General features: G+C 38.7%; 1 long non-coding RNA gene across 2 annotated transcripts in view; it reads right to left on the bottom strand.

Annotated features, from left to right (window-relative positions):
- LOC124553800 overlaps positions 1–24,305 on the bottom strand; it is a 44,328-nt gene that overhangs the window by 13,517 nt on the left and 6,506 nt on the right. For both annotated transcript variants that reach the window (XR_006968137.1, XR_006968138.1), the window contains exons 2-3: positions 22,342–22,383; positions 601–669 (exon numbers count right to left, since the gene is read on the bottom strand). This is a non-coding gene — a long non-coding RNA (uncharacterized LOC124553800). The remainder of the gene's footprint in view (positions 1–600; positions 670–22,341; positions 22,384–24,305) is intronic.

Raw genomic sequence — 24,305 nt, forward strand, 5'->3', positions numbered from 1 at the left:
CATTATACATAATTTAGTCAAAAATAAAACCATTTACAGTTAAAAAGCACCTGGTGCACACGAGCACGTTTGCATAAGCAGTGCTCGCGGAGGCTTGTTAATTCTTGAAGCACATGATATACAGCAAAGTGCACATCTGTTTATGTTTGCAGAAATGTTCCACACATTGTGGATCCAAACCTCAGCCAAAGTATATGGTGCAACTACAGTTTAATGTATACTGTACATTTTAAGACTTAACGAGCCTCTGCGAGTGCTATGTATGTGAACATGCTCGTGTGCGCAAGCAGCTTTTTTAACTGTAAATGGTTTTGTTTTTGAAAAACCTATGTATAATGTGCTGGCTTTTATCCATAAACTACAAATTCACAATGGCACATGTTTCATCACAGAAATTTCTTAAGACCAGAAAACGACAGCTCCAACTGTTGAAACCGACTGTCAACAATACAGATTAACTTCTGTGATCTTTGCTAATGAAAGCTTTTTCCCCCTCACGAAACACAGACTGCGTCATCCAAGTTCTCAACATGACAGAATTCAGTCAATATTCACATTACTGCAGTGCATACTCGACAGTCAATGTTTCAGAATACTTACAAACTGCACTTCTTTGACAAATGTCTGGACTGATGGAAGTGGTACAACTTCATCTCATTGGCCAGGTATCTGAAAGCGGAAAAAAAGGTCACTCAATTATCTGTCCTCTTTTCTTTATTTCCTCCTTTTTTTCTTTAAATTGGTTTTATTCGTACAGCCATCTTACAAACGGTTTTGTTGTTCTTGTTTTTCCCTTTCTTTAAAAAAAAAAAATCAACATTACACAATATTATAAGGGCATTTAGATATGAAGTTACAAATTCTCTTACACAGTGTTCAATGGGTACAGTGGATAAGAATGACTGTTGTTATTGTCAAAAGTATGATCATATGGTGTATAAAGTGAAACTCGAGACTGGATTGAGGACTTTTTGGTAGGGAGAACATAGCATATGATCTCGGATGGGGAGTCATCGTAAAAAGTAACTTCGGTTATGCCCCAGGGAAGTTTGTAGGGACCCTTGCTATATGTGTTGTACATTAATGGCCTTTTAGACAATATTAATATAACAATGGAAATAATCAATTATTGATCATATAATGTAATGCCACTGGCTCTGAAAGCTTGCAAAAGTCAAATCCTTTTGTGTGTGTGTTCCCCTGCCGGCGCTTGGTGAGTAGGCAATATTAATAGTAACATCAGACTTTTTGCAGATGCTGCAGTTACCTATGTTGGAGTACTGTCTGAAAGAAGCTACATAAATATTCAGTGAGATCTTAACGAGATTGCAAAGAGGTGCAAAGATTGGAAACTTGCTTTAAAGGTTCAGAAGTGTAAAATTTTGCACTTCACAAAATGAAAAAAATGTAGAATCCTACGACTACAACATCAGTGAGTTACTGTTGGGAATCAGCCAGCTCATACAAATACCTGGGTGCAACACTTTGTACGGATATGAAATGGAATAATCACAAAGGTTCAGTCACAGGTAAAGCAGATGGCAGGATCCTGGGGAAGTTACTCAGTCTACAAAGGAGATTGCTTGCAAATCACTCGTGCAACTGGTTCTAGAATATTGATCATGTGTGTGGGCTCCATACCAGAAAGGACTAACGAGGGATAATGAATGTGTACAGAGAAGGGCTGTACAAATGGTCACAGATTTGTTTAATCCATGGGAGTGTGTCACAGATATACACAAGGAACTGAAATGGCAGACTCTTGAGGATATACATAAACTATCCCAAGAAAATCTATTAAGAATGCTTCAAGAACCAGCTTTAAATGATAACTCTAGGGATATACTACAACCCGCTATGTATTGCTCACACAGGGATCGTGAGGATAAGATTAGAATAATTACTGCATGCACAGAGGCATTCAAACAGCCATTCTTCCCATGCTACTTATGTAAATGGAACAGGAAGAAACCCTAATAACTGATACAATGGGACATGCCCTCTGTCATGCACCTCACAATGGTATGCAGAGTGTAGATGTTGATGTAGGTGTCGATGACAAGTACGACAGCCAGTAGTCTGATTGGCAGCATTTAATTGTTGAAATATTCTTCTTATATTGCATAGGTTTCTTCCATCTCATTTTACACTAAAAATCCTGAACTTACAGGACTGAATATTTTAGTTGCTCTGATAAAGACACTGACATATCTAAGGCAAGGCTTATCATTCTCATAACAAGCCAGCTGATTACTCACCACTGCACAGTTATTTATTTATGCAAGTCCTCTATTGAACAAATTTTGAAATGTACAAGTACTGTCTACCAATTATAAAGCAACATATTTTACACGCTCAATGCACTGTAACATAAAACTTGACTATAAACAATATTTTTAGCTTCCTCTCTGGGAGAAGAATACATAAATTTTTGGGCAAATTTATTTTTACAGAAGCAACACGTTGCTGTCGGGGTCATCAATCTCGACACTGGTCTGATGGACATCTCCATGCTACTTTATCCTGTGCAAGCCTCTTCATCTCATACTAACTACTGCAGCCTACATCTTTCTGAACCTGCTTACTGTATTCCTCTCTTGGTCTCCCTCTACGATTTTTACCCACCACACTTTAGTGATCCCTTGATGTCTCAGAATGAGTCCCCTCAACTGATCCCTTCTTTCAGTCAAATTGTGCCTTTCAGTCAAGTTGTGCCGCAAACTTCTTTTCTCCCCAACTCTGTCCAGTACCTCCTCATTAGTTACGCATCTAATCTTAAGCATTCATGTGTAGCACCACATTTCAAAAACTTCTATTCTTGTCTAAACTGTTTACAGTTCATTTTTCACTGCCCTACATGGCTACACTTGAGACAAATATTTTCAGAAAAGATTTCCTAACACTTAAATCTGTATTCGATGTTAACAAATTTCTCTTTTTCAAAAAATGCAACAATGGAAAATCCAGGATGGAATGTAACAATATTATGAAAAGCAAAGTTGCTACTCACCATATATTAGATATGCTTTATTTTCTTGTGACAGTCTTTTTTTCTTTGTGCCTATTTGTGGCTCAGCATCTCCACTGTGTGGTGAGTAGCAACTTTCCTTTTCATAATCTTCTTCAGAAAACCTTTTCTTGCCATTGCCAGCCAACATTTTATATCCCCTCTACTATGACAGTCTTCAGTCATTTTTCTGCCCAAATAGCAAAACTTATCTACTACTTTCAGTGTCCTGCTTCCTAATCTAATTTTCTCGCCATCACCTGATTTAATTTGACTAAATTTAATTTCCTCACAATTGCCTGATTTAATTTGATCATATTCCACTATCCTTGTTTTGCTTTTTTTGCTGTTCATTGTACATTCCACTCATTTCGTTAAACTCCTCTTCCAAGTACTTTCCTGTTTCTGACAGAATTGCAATCTCATTGACAAAGTTCAAGGTCTTTACTTCTTCTCCTTGGACTTTAATTCCTACTCCTAATTTTTCTATTTTTCTATGGTTTTCTTTACTGCTTGTTCAACGTACAGACTAAATAACATCAGGGGTAGGCGACAACATTGTCTCACTCCCTTCCCAACTACTCCTTCCCTTTGATGCCCCTAGACTTTTATAATTGCTCTCTGGTTTTCTGTATAAGTTGTAAATAGCCCTTTTCTCCCTGTATTTTATCACCACTACCTTCAGAATTTCAAAGGGAGTATTCCAGTCAACAGTGTCTAAGTCTACAAATGCTATAAATGTATGTCTGACTGTCCTTAACCTATCTTCTAAGATAAGTTATAGGCCTCGTGCGTGCCTACATTTCTCCGAAATCCAAACTGATCCTCCCCGACGTTGGCTGCTACCAGTTTCCCCATTCTACTGCAAATAATTCCTGTTAGTATTTTACAACTATTACTTGTTGTTGTTATGGTCTTCAGTCCTGAGACTGGTTTGATGCAGCTCTCCATGCTACTCTACCCTTTGCAAGCTTCTTCATCTCCCAGTATCTACTGCAGCCTACATCCTTCTGAATCTGCTTAGTGTATTCATCTCTTGGTCTCCCCCTACGATTTTTACCCTCCACGCTGCCCTCCAATACCAAATTGGTGATCCCTTGATGCCTCAGAACATGTCCTACCAACCGATCCCTTCTTCTGGTCAAGTTGTGCCACAAACTTCTCTTCTCCCCAATCCTATTCAATACTTCCTCATTAGTTATGTGATCTACCCAACTAATCTTCAGCATTCTTCTGTAGCACCACATTTCGAAAGCTTCTATTCTCTTCTTATCCAAACTATTTACCGTCCATGTTTCACTTCCATACATGGCTACATTCCATACAAATACTTTCAGAAACGACTTCCTGACACTTAAATCTATACTCGACGTTAACAAATTTCTCTTCTTCAGAAACGCTTTCCTTGCCATTGCCAGTCTACATTTTATATCCTCTCTACTTCGACCATCATCAGTTATTTTGCTCCCCAAATAGCAAAACTCCTTTACTACTTTAAGTGTCTCATTTCCTAATCTAATACCCTCAACATCACCCGACTTAATTCGACTACATTCCATTATCCTCGTTTTGCTTTTGTTGATGTTCATCTTATATCCTCCCTTCAAGACACCATCCATTCCGTTCAACTGTTCTTCCAAGTCCTTTGCTGTCTCTGACAGAATTACAATGTCATCGGCGAACCTCAACGTTTTTATTTCTTCTCCATGGATTTTACTACCTACTCCGAATTTTTTTTTTTTCCTTTACTGCTTGCTCAATATACAGATTGAATAACATCGGGGAGAGGGTCCAACACTGTCTTACTCCCTTCCCAACCACTGCTTCCCTTTCATGTCCCTCGACTCTTATAACTGCCATCTGGTTTCTGTACAAATTGTAAATAGCCTTTCGCTCCCTGTATTTGACCCCTGCCACCTTCAGAATTTGAAAGAGAGTATTCCAGTCAACATTGTCAAAAGCTTTCTCTAAGTCTACAAATGCTAGAAACGTAGGTTTGCCTTTCCTTAATCTTTCTTCTAAGATAAGTTGTAAGGTCAATATTGCCTCACGTGTTCCAGTATTTCTACGGAATCCAAACTGATCTTCCTCAAGGTCGGTTTCTACTAGTTTTTCCATTCGTCTGTAAAGAATTCACGTTAGTATTTTGCAGCTGTGGCTTATTAAACTGATTGTTCGGTAATTTTCACATCTGTCAACACCTGCTTTCTTTGGGATTGGAATTATTATATTCTTCTTGAAGTCTGAGGGTATTTCGCCTGTTTCATAGATCTTGCTCACCAGATGGTAGAGTTTTGTCAGGACTGGCTCTCCCAAGGCCGTCAGTAGTTCCATTGGAATGTTGTCTACTCCGGGGGCCTTGTTTCGACTCAGGTCTTTCAGTGCTCTGTCAAACTCTTCATGCAGTATCGTATCTCCCATTTCATCTTCATCTACATCCTCTTCCATTTCCATAATATTGTCCTCAAGTGCATCGCCCTTGTATAGACCCTCTATATACTCCTTCCACCTTTCTGCTTTCCCTTCCTTACTTAGAACTGGGTTTCCATCTGAGCTCTTGATGTTCATACAAGTGGTTCTCTTATCTCCAAAGGTCTCTTTAATTTTCCTGTAGGCAGTATCTGTCTTACCCCTGGTGAGATAAGCCTCTACATCCTTACATTTTTCCTCTAGCCATCCCTGCTTAGCCATTTTGCACTTCCTGTCGATCTCATTTTTGAGGCGTTTGTATCCCTTTTTGCCTGCTTCATTTACTGCATTTTTATATTTTCTCCTTTCATCAATTAAATTCAATATTTCTTCTGTTACCCAAGGATTTCTACTAGCCCTCGTCTTTTTACCTACTTGATCCTCTGCTGCCTTCACTACTTCATCCCTCAAAGCTACCCATTCTTCTTCTACTGTATTTCTTTCCCCCATTCCTGTCAATTGTTCCCTTATGCTCTCCCTGAAACTCTGTACAACCTCTGGTTCTTTCAGTTTATCCAGGTCCCATCTCCTTAAATTCCCACCTTTTTGCATTCTCTTCAGTTTTAATCTACAGGTCATAACCAATAGATTGTGGTCAGAGTCCACATCTGCCCCTGGAAATGTCTTACAATTTAAAACCTGGTTCCTAAATCTCGGTCTTACCATTATATAATCTATCTGATACCTTCTAGTATCTCCAGGGTTCTTCCATGTACACAACCTTCTATCATGATTCTTAAACCAAGTGTTAGCTATGATTAAGTTGTGCTCTGTGCAAACCTCTACCAAACGGTTTCCTCCTTCATTTCTTCCCCCCAATCCATATTCACCTACTACGTTTCCTTCTCTCCCTTTTCCTACACTCGAATTCCAGTCACCCATGACTATTAAATTTTCGTCTCCCTTCACTATCTGAATAATTTCTTTTATTTCATCATACATTTCTTCAATTTCTTCGTCATCTGCAGAGCTAGTTGGCATATAAACTTGTACTACTGTAGTAGGTGTGGGCTTCGTATCTATCTTGGCCACAATAATGCGTTCACTATGCTGTTTGTAGTAACTTACCTGCATTCCTATTTTGTTATTCATTATTAAACCTACTCCTGCATTACCCCTATTTGACTTTGTGTTTATAACCCAACTATTACTTATTAAATGATATTTTGATAATTTTCGCTCCTGTCAGTAGTTACATTCTTTGGAACTGCAATTATTACATTCTAATTGGAGTCTGAGGTTATTTCACCTGTTGCATACATCTTGCACTCCAGATAGAGTTTTGTCAGGTGTGGCTCCCCCAAGGCTACCAGTAGTTGGATCTCGTCTACTCCCAGGACCTTGTTTCGAATTAGGCCTTTCAGTGCTCTCGAATTTGGCTCCCCCAAGGCTATCAGTAGTTGGATCTCATCTACTCCCAGGACCTTGTTTCGAATTAGGTCTTTCAGTGCTCTGTCGAATTCTTCTCATAGTATAGTATCTCCCACCTCATCTGATCTACGTCATTTTCTATTTCTGTAATATTGCCTTCAAGTTCACCTCTCTTGTAGAGACCTTATACATACTCCTCCACCTTTCAGCTTTCCCTTCTTTGCTTACGACTGGTTTTCCATCTGAGGACACACCATATAGTTTTTAAAATAAACCAACTTCCCCACTTGATTATAGTTTCTTGTTTAACACAGACCCTGTATCAACTGGATGCAGTATAAATGTAGGTTTACCTGTGCCTCTTTGTGTTTAGGAAGATGAACAATTTCTCAGAAAATACCACAATAGAAAAAAAGAAAGAAAGAAAAAAGCTTCTACATTTCAACACTTCTAGAACATTCTCCATAACTGTAACTAAAAGTGCAATACATCAGCCCCCAAATACTAACAGACAATAATCAGGGTTGCCACAAATATCCAAGATATTTCCCTGATTTCCGGACAGGTTTTAGCATTTTTCCATGACAAATTTTGAGATCTCAAAGGTAAGTTAAGACATAAGTTGACAATCTGTCTTTGCAGCTATGGTACAATAGTGCAAATGAGGAAATATTTTAAAAAGCTAGCAATCAGATGGGTTTTCCTGATGTGAGCAAAAATCTTAAGTACTAACATCAAACTCTTTTGTAATGAACCGTTTTTAGATGGAGAAACCGAGCCAAATGGTATGTGTGTTTCATTCAGACCACTGATATTATTTTACTTCAATAAAACAAAACACATATTGTGATAAAAATGGATATTTCCTTGGAGTTGCAAGACAGATTTAAAATACCTTCACTGATTTCAGAAATAACCTCAGGAAAAAGCTGGCCACTTGAAAGAAGTGTATAAGGTGGGAAAGAATTGTGTAAAGCAACACTGCAGGGGACCCCCAATGAAATATCGATTCTACAATGTTCGTTATTGTCGGTTATTACCCACTGTGCTATATCTATTATTTTACAGGTATTCAGGGATTTTTCTTTCGAGAAATATACAAGCACAAACCGCCAGCAACTGGCATAATCTTTTTCTTCTTATTTTCCACGCTTTCCAACATATACAGTACTTTTAAGTGCCAAAATGAACTATAACAAATAAAATGTCTATAAAATGCCACACTGTACAACATACTTATGATGAGACAGTCGTAATTCCTGAAGTCCATCGCCCACGGCCTCTGGCCTGCCGGGGATCACCACAGTCCTGGGCCCACGGATAAACCGTGAAAATCCGCTGCATTACGTCACACACAAACAGACCCAGCCTGCGGGCAGGTCGGTGAGACTAGATCCGACAGGCAGGGCCTGCACCTCAGTGGGAACCAAATGGCTTTAGGTCAGCAGGCCCGACCCATTACAGATACCCACAGGAGCAGCCTGCACTTTTGGCCCACACACACACACTCATTCTCTCTCTCTCTCTCTCTCTCTCTCTCTCTCTCTCTCCACTCAGACACAACTCAGTCACACATAACCTCTGTCTCCGGCCACGGCATCTGTAGTTTCGGAGAATCAGATCCAAATAAACTACTACTACTACTCTTGCCTCCTTGGCAGCTGCTAGGCTAGGGGCAAGAAGTGGTGGCAGCACTGACTGCAAGCTGAGGGGAGTGGTAGGAAGGGAAGGAGCAGTGGGAATGAGAAACTGAGGAAGCGGCGCACACACTCGGCTGCTCCCAGCCGCGATGATGCACGACACCTCAGTAAACACCAACCATTTCATTTTCTGAGACAAAAACCAAATATTTCCAGTGTTTTTTTTCAGATTTCCCTCATGTGTTTGAAATTCCCTGATATTCCCTGATTTCCATAATCTGTGTCAACCCTGATAATATTGGAATTTTCAATGATGTTTACCCAGCCCCCATTTCCGATCCTCCTAGTGATGGTCATAGTAGCCTCTACACCCATTCACAAACTCACAGCCTGTGAGTTCCCTCCGTGTTCTTAAAGCTCACTGAAAATCGAGTGCTGTTTGTCACATCCTTTTTAAAAACTTCAGAGAACACAGATAGCATAGGAATGGGTCTAAAATTCCCCTACATTATCCTTTTCTCAGTTCATACAACTGACCATTCCCAAAGCAAAAATTACAAATGTGGCTAATTACTGGGCTAACATATGTGCCACAGCATTTACATATTCTGCTACACATCCCATTATAATCCACGGAAATCCTTAGTCTTCGTCAATTTAATTAGTGACTCGATCCCCCCATTGTCAGTACCACAGAGCTGTAATTCATGTAGCAGTCACGGAAAGCCATTTTCTAAGAGTTGAATTACTCCCTACAGAAACTAAGTTTTAATTTAATTCAATAGCTGTTTTTAGAAAGTGACTCTGTAAGTGTAACAAAATAGCAAAGCTATCATAGTTGTGGCACTGCTGTCCACTGACCCTGTGTAATGTGCGTGAATTTTACTGAGAATTTTCCGAGAGGAGAAGAGGAAACTGATTTCGAAATTTAAGTGCCGAGACAAGTCATCCACCAAAAAACAGTTGCGGTTCTGCATTAATCCTGACAAGATTTGACTGTATGTTTATTGAACAAAAATTTGGAAATTGGTATGATAAAGATAATATTTGAATAACACAGTTTGGAAATGGTAGGAGTAAACTTAGTAAAGACTTCTAGAAATTTTTGAGGACAATTCTCATGGAGAAACATCAGACTGGCTAACAGTACTTCAAGAATGGATAAAAAACTGTCTCAACCACAATAAAACATTTATTTAAAAGTGTTACCGGTTTCAGTCAGAATGTGACCATCTTCAGACCATTTATATGACGACGGTAGCCGATGGCGCAGTGCTGAACGGGACAGGTGATATGACTCCACAAAGTGAGTTTTTGACATTCATGGAGTAATAACACCAGCTCCATTCACTGCCACTACCTAGCATCGTGGTATAAATCTTTTGAAGATGGTCACATTGCAACCGAAACTGAATAACATTGTAAACAAATGTTTTATTGCGGTCGAAACTGTTTTTAATTCATTTTTAAAGTAAAAGTTTTGTCTACTGTGTGTATTCCAGTGATGTAATGATATAAAAAAATAAGAGAGTTTTACAACAATTATGCAAGAAATGAAAGGATGTTTCAATATTTGTAATTAATAATTTTCAATTGTCTATAATTTAAATGTTAAGCATAAATGACTTTTTGCAACCAAATGTGGTTGACCACAGTGGACTTCTGACTAGGGCAGTTTGCTCAGGTGACTTGCTGAGCCGAGAGCATGTGAAGTGTTTTGGTGTCTTTTGTCAGTGGACGCCAATCTGGTAATGTTGTTTAGGCAGCAAAATGCTACTCGTGCATGAGTGTTGAGTAAAGAATTTTGGAAGTTAATGTTTTAATGTTCAAACTGAAACATATCAGTGTTTCGTTCAGTGGTTCTGAGGTATCAGTAGATGGCATCCTTTTGTGCACGACTTAACTTTCTTTTAGATTCACATATATAGTTTATCCAAAGACTGTAAGTCATTTGGCCTATTTCATTTGTTCTTGTTATAATATTGAACAGGTTCCAGCATCTTGATATAATAAGATCTCATCTTTCATTTTATATTTGGTGTCAACTAATCCTGTGTCGAGGTGTTAGAGCTCGAAATCTGAAATATTGTGAATAAAAGTCTTGTTTACATTCATCAGAATTGCCCCGATTCCAGCTGTTTAAATATATCACTCAATGTATTTTTTTAAAATTCACTGACTGTATTTCATTGGCTACTTGTTTAAAATTAAAATGTGCACTTAAGAACATAACTGCAATGGTGGACAACTGCTCCCCTCCGTAGATGAACTGTCTGCTACTCATTAGGTTGTTCAGTCACCCCTTTGGTGGGGAAGTAAAGTTGGTTCCTTTGGTATGCACATGGGGTACTTATTAGTGCATGCTACTACTGCTTATGTTGCAACTTAAGCACTGTACATATACCTGACTTAACAGTAACAAAATCAGCAGATATGTAGATGGCACATTCATAACATATAATCAAATTGAAGAGCAAATAGAGATGTTGTTATGTAGATTCAACAGCTTTCATAACAACAGCCGTTTCACACAGAGAGAACACCAGAAAGATAACAATATAAACTTCTTTCACATGACAATAACAAATACAAAGCAGACCCTGAACATCAATGTGCACGGAAACCAACACAAACAATCACTGTCACTGCAAATCCCCCCACCACACACACACACACACACACACACACACACACACACACACACCAACACATGCAAAACAATTTGCATTCACTGCTTTCTTAAACAGAATACAGAAATTCCCAATTTGTGCTGGCGACAATGACCCACAAACACACACAATCAAATAGATTTCACAAAACAATGGCTATGATGAATATGAACTAGGTGCGCTATCACAACACATACCAGAAAACAAAAGCAAACAAACTGACAGGGCCATCAGCCAACATACAAAAACCCAACTGTGTAACTATACCGCAATTCAGAGCCATTTTATACAAAAGAGCCAACCTGTTCGAAAGCAGAGGTATCAGGATCATTCCTGCCAACAACAACTTAACTGGTTCATGACATCTCACAATCAACAGAAGAACTGAGCAAATAACAAACTTACAGAGCTATATGCAGTCATTGCAACTACTGTAATACTACAATGATCAAATGGACAGAAATTTTAAAACCCATTTTAAAGAACTTGTTGACCGTTTCAGACTTGATGAACCTAAGAAGTCAGCCACAGCAAAACACATGGACAAAACAGGCCACAGTGTTGCAACAGCATAATTTCAAAAAGAGCTGGAAAATGGCCATCTCGGGGGAAATGGACGAGTCATCCACGTTAAAAGTTGAAAAACAAGATCGTAAATGAAACAGTGGAGTTTAATAACTCACATTTCTTGACCAACTTCAATTCAATAGAAAACATATACACATTAAGATCATATACAAACCTAGGTCCGAGCAACACCATTGAAATTCTTTAAAATAAAATTTTATAGAGTCATTTCTACAATAAAATTGTCACAGTCTCCCATTCTGTAATATATGTTGTCGAGCAATATCAGTGATGTGACAGTATAATATGTAGAATGCATCGCAAGTGACTTCCAACAGCCAGGTAGACATACTGATAGGTAGATCAAAACTCAGTCTGTTCTGACTGCCATGTTGCTTTGCTCCACAGTCAAGTTCTTTTGCGATATCGTGTTTCGAGTTACCTTCAGGAATTTGTCAATGATGGCTAACAAATTCATAGAAATGGAGGTTGCTGAACACATCGTAAGAAGACAAGCCACTTCAGATGAACAAAGTGAGTTGTTATTTAAAATTTTTCCGTGTGAACAGCAGACCAACAAACAAAGAGGCATTGCCTCTTATTAAGCTATCCTTCTGTTTCTCTGCAGGATGCCCACAGCAGCTGCCAAGACTACACACATAAACTTTTACATCTACGCACCCTTGCGCTAAATATTTTTGTACTGCCACTGCAGCTCAATGATGATGCCTAACTTCAAAGTATGTTGCTAATTAAATAATTTCAGTAGTCAACAAATTTTGTGACTGGTATCAGTATTCCAAAAACCTATTCATATTTAAGAAACACACAGTAGCAAAAAGCCTCGTTGTGTATCATTTCCTGGCCACATACGTGTCTTTGTCGTGTTCGCCATTGTGGGTGCTACACTAGGTTTCTGGTATTCTGGCGACGGGGGCTACGGTTCCCCAGGGAGAGGGCTGAGATATCCATAACCCTTCTACAAGTACAAGCAGAGCGAGGGAAAAATGACTGTCCACATGCCTCCTTAAGGGTCCTAATTTCTCTTATCTTCGTGGTCCTTACATGAAATGTACATTTGTGGCAGTAGGATCAATCTGCAGTCAGCTTCAGATGCCGGTCCTCTAAATATTCTCAACAGTGTTCCTCGAAAACTGGGTTCCAAAAATCTCTAACTCTTCCCTCCAGGGATTCCCATTTGAGTTCAAGTTCCCGAAACATCTCCATAATACTTGCAGGCTGATCGAACCTACTAGTAACAAATCTAGCAGCCCACACCTGCATTGCTCCAATGTATTCATTTAATTCTCCCTGGTGCACATCCCTGGCACTCTAGAATAGGTTACTCAAGAACATGTCGCACTAGCACCCTATATGCTGTCGCCTTTACAGATGAACCACACTTCCCCAAAATTCTCTCTATAAACTCGAGTCAAGCATTTGCCTTTCCTACTACAATCCTTACATGCTCATTCTATTTCAGATCACTTTGCAATGTTACACCTCAATATTTAAACAACATGACTGTCAAGCAATGCACTACTAATGCTATAATCAAACATTACAGGTTTGTTTTTCTTGCTCATTTACATTAACTCATATATTTCTACTTTTAGAGGTAGCTGCTTTTCATCACACCAACTAGAAATATAGTCTAAGTCATACTGTATCCTCCTACAGTCACTCAGTGATGATACTATCCCATACACTACAGCATCATCTGCTAACAGCCACAGATTGCTGCTCACCCTATCTGCCAGATCATTTTTGTATACAGAAAATAACATAGCTCCTATTACACTTCCCTGGGTCACTCCTGATGACACGCTCATCATCGAGAACAACATACTGTGTTCTGTTACTTATGAGCCACTCATGAGAACCTATTCCATATGCTCGTATCTCCGTTAACAGTCTGTAGTGAGGCACTGTGTCGAATGTTATTTTAGAAATCTAAGAATATGGAATCTACACCCTGCCCTTCATCCACAGTTCAAAGGATATCATATGGGAAAAGGAAAAGCCAAGTTTCACATGACACATGAGTGATGCTTTCTAAAACTGTGCTGACTGAAGGACAGAAGCATTTCAGTATTCAGGAAATTTATTACATTTGAATTGAAAATACATTCAGGAACTCTGTAGCAAATCAATGTTAAAGATATTAGTCTGTAATTTTGTGGATCGGTTCTTCAAACTTTCTTACATACAGGAGACCTTTACGCTTTTTTCCACTCACTTTGGACTTTGAGTTGGGCAGGAGATTCAAGATAAATGCAAGCTAAGTAGAGAACCAATGCCATAGAGTACTCTTTGAAACCAACCTGGTGACACTTGTTTTCAGCTGTTTCCCTTGTTTCTCTATGCCAGAGGTACACTACCGCTCATTATTTTCGACACACCCTGCTATTTCAGATTTACAACACAAATCGAACATCATTTCTCACAAAATATTATTATATTAACTTCCACATATATAATACAATCGCAATCATTATATTTCACTTTCATTAAAGTACCCTCCTTTGGATTTAATGAATGTCTCACAAAGTCGAAGCATGCGGTCAATCAGTTTTTGTAGGTATTGTGGATCTATATGATTCCACACATCCTTAACAATACTCCAGAGATATTCCTTGCTGGATATATTAACTTCTATGATATATCTGTACACTTCATCCCAGACTATTTCAATGGGATTACAATCAGGGCTTTGAGACAGCCATACCATATCATTCAGTACTTTCTGATCTTCCTTTGATGCAAAGTAGTTCTACAGTATGCTGACCAATGTTTTGGGTCATTATCCTGTCTTAAGGTGAACCCTTTCCCTATTAAGTGCAATCCACTTCATATTGCCCGATACTGAAGTATGCAGTGGTACTGCTTCTGATCCATACACCCCTCTATTTTCACTATGTCACCAACTCTATCCCCAGCAAAACATCCCCAAACCATAATAGAACCTCCACTGTGTTTAACTGTAGGTAGAACACACTTCTGGACTACCGTTTGCCCTACAAATCGGCGAACAAATATTATCCTTCTGGTTCCAAAAATCTCTAACTCTGATTCATCGGTGAATAACACCTTCAGCCACTCTTCCAGTGTCCAACTACGGTGTTTTCTAGTCCATTCAAATCTCTTCTGTTTATCTATGGGCCTTAGAAGGGGTTTCCTTACTATGACATATCCTTTCAACCCGATTTCAGTCAGTCTCCTTTTTACTATTGCAACAGATATTGTTGTCGTGTTCACTTCTACCAATTCTGCATGAATTTGGGGCGCTGTTTTAAATCTGTTTCTCTTACTGGTAATTCTGATATATTTATCTCACTTTTGGTTGTTTTACGAGGTCGTCCTGGTCATGGTATGTCCTTATTGCTGCCTATTGTCTCCTGGCAGTGAAAGGTGTGTTGCACTCCCCCTACAGACACACTACACTGTTTCACAATTTGGCAAATAGAGAAACCTGCTTGGCTAAGTGCTACAATACCAGCCAGTTTTTCTATGGACATCTCCACTCGTGAAGCCATACTAGCAGTGTGCACACTTCAATGTCACGAAGGAACTGAAATGCAGGAACCACACGTTACGTATCTTAGCAACGCTTGTCATTCGCTGCGGACATCACATCACTACAGGGAAAATGCAGGTCCATTAATGCGGCATCTGTCGCCAAATAGGTAAACAAACGTATCAGATAGGTACATAATATTTATGTATACAACATTGTTTGTTGGATACTGTTGTATCTCTATGACCACAAACAAAAATCATGACATGTGTACAACTGTTGTACTATTTCTTTGCTTCGTCAACCGTACCCACGGTATTAGACCTTATCTACAGAATCTAGATGTCATTCATTGGGTGTACTGAAATTAATTAGCAGTAGTGTATCTGTTATTGTATCTTCCATATGAGGGTCTGTGCAGTGGTCAAACTATCTTCGAATGATTCTAAAACCGTCCTTATACAGGACCAGACAACTTCTCCATCACACTCTAATTAAAACTCAATCGAGAAAATATTCTTATCAATGTCTCTTCGATATATGTCCCACGAATTACTGAGCAGTACGTGTTGTTAGTGGGTGTCAATAAAAGGCAATGGAAATGCCTGAATTCTGTTGCTTAAATCGATTGGGTGAAAGCAGTTCGCAATTCTTGAAATCGAGGAGTCGGCCGATAGCATTTGTAGGGTTTGGAGGAGGAGGCTAGTGCTGTCTGGGGTGGAGCTGGTGTTCCAAAGTATTCACCATCAACAGTTACCTTCCAATCCTGGAAAGACTACAACAACAGGAGGTGTATTTCTGAGTGTGGGTGTGAATTCTGTCCAGTCATTTTGTGAACACACATACATTACATATGTGCATGCCTTATATCACATAGCAGATCCATAAATTCCAACTGTTTTCATGGAACCTGAGTGTGGTATTTTTCTGCAACTTTTTTCTTTCTGACTCTAAACTGTTCACCATTTTTGTCTTTGTGTATATTTTTGACACAAGTTGGTATGAACCAGCTGCAGTTGGTGTCATAAGTGTATGCTACGTACACAATCCAGTCCCACTGTTGAATCTCGGATTTATTCCCGACTGTAGTTAGATATGGGGCTTTCTGGAGACTTCTCACATTGTTGGGAGGTGAAGGCTATTTTAAAATGAAGACTGAAAAAGCCATTATTCAACTGAGATTCGATCCCACACCTCTCGGTTTTTAGGCATGCACTTTACCATTAAACCACCAGGTCCAACATGTGCTTGGATAGTTCACCTACAGATTGCAAATATATATATATAAAAAATGTGACATATATGGTGATATCTTTTGATTGCAATTAATTAGAAACTTAAATTATTTACACAGTCAAGGAACCATAGAGCTTAGTACTTGACATAACTTTCATTGTCATACCAATACCTGCTCCTGAGGAAAAGGTGTCTTGACAGGCAGGAGAACAGCAGACTGGGGCCAATAAATAGCAAAAAAATATTGTTTTATGTGACACAGTAAGAACTCAAGAGTTTCTGGATTTTATTCCTTTACTTGTACTGTGAAACCGTGCTTCTTGCCAAATTTTACTATTGTAAGTCAATGTAAAGCACGCTATAGGATTTCGCGAGTGGGTTTGTGGGTGTCAAATATGCGAAATAAGTGGCCATACTACACTGACTTGGAGAAGCTTAAATATTTTACATTGCCATGAAACCATAGTAGCTGACAAAAAATTTCAACTTGGTACACTTGATACCTGTACCCATTCCCGGAAAAAAGGAGTCTCAACAGATGGATCAATGTTGGGGCCACTCCTGTTCCTTATTTATATAAATGATATTCCCTCTAGTATTACGGGTAACTGGAATTGTAAACCCTGACCTTGGTCAGACACTTAATCATTGATCAGATAATCAAACAAATGTGAGGAGTCTTCTATTAAAAGAATCCACCGGTTTGGACAGTCACGTAGAGATTATCCAGGCGAAGACACCATTCGGATATGGTGGGGTGTCACGTAGAGTACAAAGGCGAGTCTGAGCACCTAGCGATGCACTGAATGAACAAACAAGCAACATATTCCACATAAGAAGGTGCTAAAATTAATTCTTTAAGGAAAGTTGGTAAATTGAAACATTTAACAGATGTCTTAGATCAACAGAACATAGTTATCACAGCCCTTCAAGAGTTAACCGGGACACTATCGAATCAGGGGGATATCGAATTTATAAGGGACCACCAGGAGAAAGGGTAATAGAAAATCTTTCCCAATTTGGTGCGGGTTTCTTGGTACACAATAGAATATTTGATTCCATTGACGATCTTTCGTCCAATTCCTCAAAATGGCATTATTAAGGTGGAAAACAAAAGATACACACTGATAAATATTCATGCTCCAACTAATGTTAAAAATAGAACTGACAAGGATGGAACAGAAAAATTCTAGGATGAACTTGATCAACTAGTAAGGACCATACTAGAAACTAACATTAAAATTCTGCTTGGAGACTGTAATGCGAAGACAAGACGAGAGAAGGAATTTCGAAGGTGTGGTGGGGCGATGGCCAGCTCATAAACTTATGAACAGCAATGAGGAATGATTAATTAAATTTTATGCTACAAATGGATTGGTGTTTAAGACAACAAGGTTTAAGAGAAGATCACATAAGTTAATGACATGGAAATGTCCTAACGTCAAGCTAGTAGAGTTCCAGATAGATGTGGTGATGGATCAGAAATACCATAAGGAAGTCTATTTTAAGTGCTGCATGGCGTTGATGTTTATTCAGACCACCACATTTCTAAAATTAAAATCTAACTGACACCTAAAAGAAAAAGCAAACCTCAAAAGTTAGATACAAAAAGAACATATGATCCTAGTTATAATATTAATAATCAAATATATTACGAGAGATCAAGAATACCTTTAAGTGACAATCTAGAAGCCACTGTCAATTGAGTAAAAGCCTTAGCTGAAGAAGTAGCTCCTGTATGGAAACGCAAGAAACATGCTTGGTGGAATGAGGAATGCGATGTAGTGATTCAATGTAAACATAAGACCTGGTTAAATTACCAACAAAAGAGAACTGAAAGCTCCAGGGAGGAATTAATAAATGCTAGATGATCAACTGCCAAAGAAATCAGTTGTTTCAAAAGGCAATTTCATAAGGAATCGCTAAACATCTATTGAGGATGCTTTCAATCACCACAAAACCAGTCATTACTAACAGACATTCAAACAGTACCAGTCGAAATACACTCCACCTACTCTTATGATGAAGGATACAAACGGAAAGGTAGCACACAACAATTATGACAATTCAATGATATTGGCTAAATATTTCAAACAGTTACTAAATAGTGTGGAACCTGAACATCATTCTGAATCTGACCCCTATCCAAGAAACAAAACACATTTAGAAAGACTTATACCACCACTTCCAGATGAAGTACAAGCAGCGATTAACTCACTTCGGAATTATAAAGCAGCAGGTGAGAACCAACTAGTGGCAGAACTTTGGAAATATGCAAATGTACAAATTATCCTGAACTTAAACATCTTACTGACATTTGGAATACTGAGAAGTTACCAGAGGAATGGAATGTTGCGATAATCCATCCACTACACAAAAAAGGAGATAGATTGGATCCAAATAATTATATGGGTACATCCTGTCTGGATATTACTTATAAAATTTCTTCCAAGGTTCTGTATTTCAGAATTCATGAACAGCTTGATGGTGAACTAGGCGAATATCAAGGAGGCTTTCGTCCAGGACGAAGCTGTCCTGATCAAATTATTAGTCTCATATGGATAATGAAACATCGAAGGGTCAGGGACAAGAAGCTAGTGATCACGTTTGTCGATTTTAAAAAGGCCTACGATAGTATCCCTCGTGAATCTCTACTGTCAATTCTTAAAGAATTTGGTTTACATCAGAAACGTGTCAACCTCGTTGCAGTCACCCTTCAAAATACTAAAGCTAGAGTAAGGTTCATAAATGAATTCTCTAACCCTTTTGAGATCCATACTGGCCTATGACAAGGCAATGGCTTGTCTCCATTATTGTTCTATTGGGTGCTGGAGAAAATCATGTGCAAATGGAACAAGATATGCCCACCACCTGTTAAGACTGGATGAAAGATTCGACTTAACTGCCTTGCATTTGCATATGATTTGGCACTGTTAGCAAACAATATTAATGAAGCAAAGGTTCAGACAGAACAAAAAGAACGACTAGTGGCACAGATCGGATTGCAAATTTCGTTTGAGAAAACAGAAATGATGCCCAGCTTTCTCGGTTGACACATACCATATCATACTCCATAATGATCAAAAAATTAAAATAAAGTTTAATAACTTGGTGAGATTATTACCTGGAATGTTAATGAAAGAGCATCAGTAGATAGTAGAACATTAGAACTTCAGTGAGCGCAGAGAACAATGTGGCCACCTACTAAAAACAATCTCTCTCAATAAATGCTAAATTTCGACATTCCTCCTCCATCGTTCAACTGGAAGCAACATATGCAAGCGAAACACTATTCCGACCAAATACTCAAGCAACTGACAAATTGCAGAAAGTTGAGATAAGAATACTCCTAACAATTATCAGTAAGAAACATCAAGTTAATGGGCAGAGGAGACTTTTGCCAAATTCAGTAGTGAATAAAGAAAGTGAATCCATATTTGTTAAAATGCAGAAAATAAGGATTGCATTTTTCGGCCACATATCTCGCCTTCCAAATACTAGAATCCTGAAGCAACTTTTTGACTACTTCTGGAACAGTAAAACCAAAAACATCTGGTTAAAGAAGTACAAAGTGATCTGGATGAACTGAACATCACCACACACCAAATTCAACAAAGTGAAGAGAAACTGCTTCTGAAGAACAAATACACACGGCTGAGATTCAAACCATCAGAATGGAAGAAATATGTCATACCTGCAGAAGAACGAGCAGCCAGATCACTGCGAATGAAGAAGTTTTGGAAAACGAAGAAATTACTGACTGCTAAGACCTAAATTTAATCATTGTAGACTCTGTTGTATTATGTTTGATTTTAGTGCTCCAATGTGGGCATAAACTATGTAAATAAATAAATAATTATGGATAACTCTAAAATATTTCTGTTCCTGATAACACTAGCTTGGTAGTAAAGGATGTTGCGTGCAACATTGGCTCGGTTTCAAATAGTGCAGTTCACGACATAAGTTCATGGCCTGTAGAAAATAAACTAACGCTAAATCACAGTAAGACTCAGTTTTAACAGTTTCTAACACAATTCCACAAAACCTGACATTTTAATTTCACAGAATGGGCATATGATTAGTGAAACTGAACAGTTCAGATTTCTAGGTGTTCAGATAGATAGTAAACTGTCGTGGAAAGCACACGCTCAGGATCTTGTTCAAAGACTTAATGCTGCCATTTTTACGATTCGAATGCAATCTGAATTGAGTGATCTCCCGACATGAAAATTAGTCTACTCTGCTTATTTTCATTCACTTATGTCATATGGTATTATGTTTTTGGGGTAACTATTCCCATTCTAAAAGGATAGTTTTGGCCCAGAAACAGGTGGTTCAAGCAATAAGTCGTGTAAGTTAACGAACCTCTTGTAGACCCCTGTTCACAGGTCTGGGAATTTCGACATTGGCCTCTCAATATACATATTCCTTACTGTCATTTCTTGTTAACAATATTAGCTTATTTCCAAGAATAAGCAGCTTTCACTCAGTTAATACTCGGCAGAAATCAAACCCGCATTTGGATTGGACTCCCTTAACTCTTGTGCAGAAAGGCGTGCAGTATACTGCTGCAACCATTTTCAAGAAGTTACCACTAGAATTCAAAAATCTAGCAGTAATCCATGCGCTTTCAAATCTAAACTAAAGAGTTTCCTCATGGGTCACTCCTCCTATTCTGTTGAGGAGTTCCTTAAAAATTAAGCTGATTCTTACGTTATATTGCTGACTGGGTTTACTGAAACTTATGGCTTGACGTTTTTCAGGCTCATACACATTTTATTTTTATCTGTTATTACTTTTATGTTGTAATGTCATGTACTGACACGTTACAGGACCTTGGAGATTTGCTCCTCAATTTGGTTTTACAGAATAAAATAAAAATGGTCGCACGGGTAGGCAGACAGACGGACGAATAACATAGTGATCCTGTATGGGTTCCATTCTTATCAGCTGAGATACGGAACTCTAGAAATGAGGAATTGTGCAGTTTATTAATAATGTAAGGCACATAGGCCCACATTTTGCATGTATTGTTACATATTAGTACACATATTTTGTTTGTGTCGTATTATTGTTTATTTGAGGTATTCCTTGGGAGACGTGTGGCATTAGAATTTTGTCAGCAAATGCCTTTATGTCACACCAAGTACATGACAGAGCTTCCAACTCTACATGGATGTCTTAAGGAGCGCCTCAGAGTAAGAGATATATAACACTGTCAATGAAAGCTTGGTTGGTTTGTGGGATTAAAGGGACCAGACTGCGTGGTCATCGGTCCCTTTTTCCAAAAAAAATTAAAACCGCCCAAAGAGAATAAAAAAAACAAACAGCAGGAAAGACGTCAGACGACACAGGATGAGAAAGACTCCGACAGAGATCAGACAAAACAAAGTAAAACACACAGAGTGTGACGGTGGTTGGCCGACCATAGAGAAAAAAAAGAGGAAAAGCCAACCACCAAGAACACATTAAAAACTCAGTTTAAAATCAGAGGCTAAAAGCCAGAAGCAACGCTAAAAAAAAAAAAATCAGTTTAAACTATAAAAAACCCCTGCCCGAATAAAACGCAAAACTAAGTCCACCATGGCAGAGTCATCTAGTAAAAGGGCAGGGAGCATGTCGTCAATGAAAGCTACACGCAAAAATGCTTCTGTAAAAACTTGTACAGAAAAGCTGACAGTGAGTACTAAAAGTTGCTCTGATGTATATACAGAGGTAGCATATAACAAGGTACTCTGTTATCTAATTCTGTCGATAACTATTTCCCAGTATGAAGGAGTAAATAATAATGATAAATAATAGTAAAGAATATAGTGAAAAGGAAAACACTTTAAGAGTAACAAAATTTTAATGGATTTTACATACAGCAGACTCTCTCACATGGCAGTCCTGGAGTGTAACATGAATCTGGAATGGAAGAAATTTGGTTTGACAGTTAAAATAGAAAATAATTACTAACACCTTGCTACACATATTTGTAATCAAAATTTACTATATTTTTGTCATCTCTTGCCTTGGAGTTAGATATCTGGACTGTACTGAAACTTATAATACATGAGGAGACTAAGTATTTGCATCAAGAAATTACTACAGGAATTTATTACCCTTTTCTGTTTGGACTTTGATCGTGTAGCAAATTAATCAAGACTGAAGATTATTTTATTACACCACTGGCCATTAAAATTGCTACATCACGAAGATGACGTGCTACAGGCGCAAAATTTAATCGACCAGAAGAAGATGCTGTGATACGCAAATGATTAGCTATTCAGAGCATTCACATAAGGTTGACGATGGTGGCGACACCTACGACGTGCTGACACGAGGAAAGTTGCCAACTGATTTCTCATACACAAACAGCAGTTTATAAAATAAATAAAATAAATAAATATATTGTTGTTTTGATATTGATTATTCTGTCTATATGATGGTGATTGTGATTGCAATTGTGTTCGCTTATCTGGAACGTGGACGTTTGATTATTCGTTATCAGACGCTTGACAATGGCTTTTTCGTAAAGGCAATGTTACTGGTAGTTGACCGTGAAATAAAACTGAATAATCGGACTTCGTAATTAAATCGTTTCCAAAGACTGCTGCGGTAGGTGCAGACTCATAATCTAAATCTCAATATTACATTAATTTGCCAGCCATGCCAATACGTCGTACAGAGGTGATTGTCTACTAAACATAAAAAAGTTACACAGTTAGTTAAATCAGATATATTCAATGAATAAGCCTACAGTTCATAATCCTACTTACTTTTATAAATATAAATTCTTTACAGAATCGAGTGCCTAGTGTGGTTGCAACTCGCAGTATTCTTCTATAACATGAAATATGGCGGTGTGCCAGACAATAAAAAAATACGTGCTTCTCGCACCACTTCTACCAGAGCTCTCCCTTTCTTAATCAAACATAAGAGTAACGTAATTGTGCTTTTGTTTTATCAGCGACACAGCACTGCAGTTGTGTGCCATAGGCTTTATTTATTTGTCACTGATTATTTATTTAATTAATATTTTGCGTTTCTGCGGAAACTCACGCTCGGCATGCAAATGTGCCTTTATAAGTTGACCGGCGTTGCCTGGTAAAACATTGTTGTGATGCCTCGTGTAAGGAGGAGAATTACGTAGCATCATGTTTCCGACTTTGATAAAGGTCGGATTGTAGCCTATTGCGATTGCGGTTTATCGTATCACGACATTGCTGCCCGTGTTGGTCGAGATCCAATGACGGTTAGCAGAATATGGAATCGGTTGGTTCATGAGGGTAATACGGAACACCGTGCTGGATCCCAACAGCCTAGTATCACTAGCAGTCGACATGACAGGCATCTTATCCGCATGACTGTAGCGGATCGTGCAGCCACGTCTCGATCCCCGAGTCAACAGATGGTGATGTTTGCAAGACAACAAGGATCTGCACAAACAGTTCGACGCAGCAGCATGGACTATCAGCTCGGAGACCACGGCTCCGGTTACCCTTGATGCTACATCACAAGCAGGAGCGCCTGCGGTGGTGTACTCAATGACGAACCTGGGTGCACGAATGGCAAAACGTCATTTTTTTGGATGCGTCCAGGTTCTGTTTACAGCATCATGATAGTCGCATCCGTGTTTGGCGACATCACAGTGAACGCACATTGGAAGCGTGTATTCGTCATCGCCATACTGGCGTATCACCCGGCGTGATGGTATAGGGTGCCATTTGTTACAAGTCTCTGTCACCTCTTGTTCACACTGACGGCACTTTGAACAGTGGACATTTCAGATGTTTCATGGCCCGTGGCTCTACCCTTCATTCGATCCCTGCGAAACACTACATTTC

The sequence above is a fragment of the Schistocerca americana genome, chromosome 11 (genome assembly GCF_021461395.2).
Source record: "Schistocerca americana isolate TAMUIC-IGC-003095 chromosome 11, iqSchAmer2.1, whole genome shotgun sequence".
NCBI lineage: Eukaryota > Metazoa > Arthropoda > Insecta > Orthoptera > Acrididae > Schistocerca > Schistocerca americana.